Source organism: Rhinopithecus roxellana, chromosome 3 (assembly GCF_007565055.1).
Source record: "Rhinopithecus roxellana isolate Shanxi Qingling chromosome 3, ASM756505v1, whole genome shotgun sequence".
In the NCBI taxonomy this organism is placed as follows: domain Eukaryota; kingdom Metazoa; phylum Chordata; class Mammalia; order Primates; family Cercopithecidae; genus Rhinopithecus; species Rhinopithecus roxellana.
The window spans coordinates 143,124,339-143,127,520 of record NC_044551.1 but is presented as its reverse complement, the minus strand read 5'-3'; the positions used below and the strand labels follow the sequence as shown (position 1 = coordinate 143,127,520).

Below are 3,182 nucleotides of genomic sequence, written 5' to 3'. Positions count from 1 at the left end.
GGCCATCCTTAAACATACAGAAGGAGTATTAGAATTAATAATGATTTTTAAAATATGTTTAGCATCATTATAATCCACTTTAAAGGATTCTCTGAAGCGTTTCCTCTAAGTAGCAACAACCAAACGATATTAAGGGCACATTTAAAAAGCCTTTTTTCCAAGTAATGTATGGTAGATGGGTTCCTGAAAAACAAAACTGAGAGCAAATAACCATTTGATTCAGCAACCTCATTGTCAGTACACATCCCATTCACAGTGCTGTCAGAAAAGAACAAGTCGAGTTTTTGTTTTTTTAAACTTCAATGATTTACATTATGAAAATGAAAAATTGAAGATATATGCAGAAACTTTGGGAAAGGGGATTAGTACAATTATAAGTTGTTTAAAACTTACCAAGCACTATGGAGTCCTTCTGTTTTACCTTTACAGTAAAATTGAAGAAAACCAAGCATATATTGTTATTCCTGTTAAGCTGATAATATTGAAATTGATAAACATGGTATGTTATAGTTACTTTTAGAGTGCTAACATGTACTAGAACCTAGAACTTCTGTACCTTAGATCTGGGCATATTTAAAAAAAATTATTTCATGCTGTTTTTCTACAAGTTACTGAAAATCCAACAAGCTATGTCCCTATATAGCTGGTATTTGGGACCTAGAGTTTAACTGCACTCAATCCTAGAAAAATACACGCATGTGAAACACTAGGACTTAAAAACAAAGATATTAACATTGCACTTGGAATATCAATGTGGTAAAGAATCCCATAGATCTGCCCCTCATTACTTTGATGGAATATTTTTATTAATGGATTTTTCTAATTGACTTTGTAAATAATTTTATTTTCTACTTTTTCAATTGTTTTACATGTAACCTTCTCCATAATCATTCCATTCCAAGCAATTCTGTGGTTATAAAAATAGGTTCTTTATTCATTCAAGTACAGAAAAAGAATCAAATTGTCTAATGCATATTCTGCATTAATAAGATTTATTTCCTTTTTTGAGGGGAGATGGAAAGACATTGTTTAAAATATACTCTTAAATCTCACAAATCAGAAAATTGAAGTGGAATGTTTCCCTTTCTTAAAATGGAGCGTTCTTTCTTTTCTTTTTTCTTTTCTTTTCTTTCTTTCTTTCTTTTTTTTTTTTTGATATGGAGTCTTGCTCTGTGGCCAGGCTGGAGTGCAATGGCACAACCTCGGCTCACTGTAACTTCCAATTCCATGGTTCAAGTGATTCTCCTGCCTCAGCCTCCTGAGTAGTTGGGATTACAGACAAGTGCCACCATGCCCAGCTAATTTTTGTATTTTTAGTAGAGATGGGATTTCACCATGTTGGCCAGGATGGTCTTAATCTCCTGACCTGGTGATCTGCCCGCTTTGGCCTCCCAAAGTGCTGGGATTACAGGCATGAGCTACTGTGCCTGGTCAAAATGGAGCTTTCTAAGTTTCATGGTGGCACAGCCCTTTGGCTATCCTGCCAAGATCAGTCCTAAAGTCTTATTCCAGTACTAAATTATAAAGTTTCCCAAAATGACCATGAACACTGGAACATTTTCCTTTTTCTTATTCCCTCCCTAATTAACAGATAGTTAATCCTGTTGCTTTATGTAGGATTAGCAATAATAACAGCAACAATAATAGATGTCCGTCATTATTACAATTTATTATTTCCATGGAAAAACAGAATACTTGAGAAAATCACAAAATAGTCATAATGTATACTATTGTTTTGTACTTTATAATATATGCAGTTTGGCTTACTCCTCAAAAACAATTACATAGACAGTGAAGATTTAATTCTTCCAATGCTAATGAAATAGAAATAGGGTCTCGGAGAAGGTCAATAAGATATGCAAGGTTACTGTATTAGTCCGTTTTCACACTGCTCATAAAGACATACTCAAGACTGGGCAATCTACAAAAGAAAGGAGTTTGTTGGACTTACAGTTCCAAGTGGCTGGGGAGGCCTCACAATCATGGCAGAAGGTGAAAGGCATCTCTCATATGGTGGCAGACAAGAGAAGAGAGCTTGTGCAGGAAAACTCCCGCTTACAGTAACCATCAGATCTCGTGAGACTTACTCACTATCATGAGAACAACATGGGAAAGACCTCCCCCCATGATTCAATTACGTCCAACCGGATTCCTCCCACAACATATGGGAATTTGGGTGGGGACACAGCCCAACCATGTCATTTACATTGTCAGTAAATGGCAGAGTTAGATTAAAAATCTAGGCATCCCCTTTTTTTTGTCCGACATCTTAGCAAGGCTGCGGTGTCCGCTGCTGCTCTCCGAGCTTGGCAATGCCGCCAAAGGAGGACAAGAAGAAGGACGCCGGAAAGTCGGCCAAGAAAGACAAAGACCCGGTGAACAAATCCGGGGGCAAGGCCAAAAAGAAGAAGTGGTCCAAAGGCAAAGTTCGGGACAAGCTCAATAACAGTCATGTTTGACAAAGCTACCTACGACAGACTCTGTAAGGAAGTTCCCAACTATAAACTTATAACCCCAGCTGTGGTCTCTGAGAGACTGAAGATTCGAGGCTCTCTGGCCAGGGCAGCCCTTCAGGAGCCCCTTAGTAAAGGACTTATCAAACTGGTTTCAAAGCACAGAGCTCAAGTAATTTACAACAGAAATTCCAAGGGCGGAGATGCTCCAGCTGCTGGTGAAGATGCATGAATAGGTCCAACCAACTGAACATTTGGAAAAATAAAACTTTATTAATTCAAAAAAAAAAAAAAAATCTAGGCATCTGTGCTCTGCTGCTGATTTGCAGGGGGTTCACGCTATCAAGTTCCCTAATTCTGAAGCTACATTCACTTTGAAAAGACAGGTGAGTCAAGTGTGAAATCTGAAATTCAGAAGCTCTGAATTCTTCTGAGTACTCCCAGCCTGATTCAGTATTCTAAGGCGATATGACATCATAGTTAAGGGCATGGGCCCCAGAGGCATCCAGACCTTGTTTTGCATCCCTAATTCCTCCACTTGCTAGCTCAATGAGCTTGAGCAAGGTGGTTTCAGTCTTAGTTGTCTTCTCTGTAAATGGAGACTTTCATGAAACTTAAATGAGATAATAAATGTAAAATTCTTGGCCACAATAAGTGTTGCATTAATCGTTGCTACTAGCATTTTACTTTATGCTGATTTCTCTTCTCCCACTAACACTCTGCAACTGT

General features: G+C 38.0%; 1 pseudogene; it reads left to right on the top strand.

Moving 5' to 3' along the window:
• Positions 1-2,297: 2,297 nt before the first annotated feature.
• Positions 2,298-2,749, top strand: LOC104657051 (annotated as a pseudogene).
• Positions 2,750-3,182: the final 433 nt, after the last annotated feature.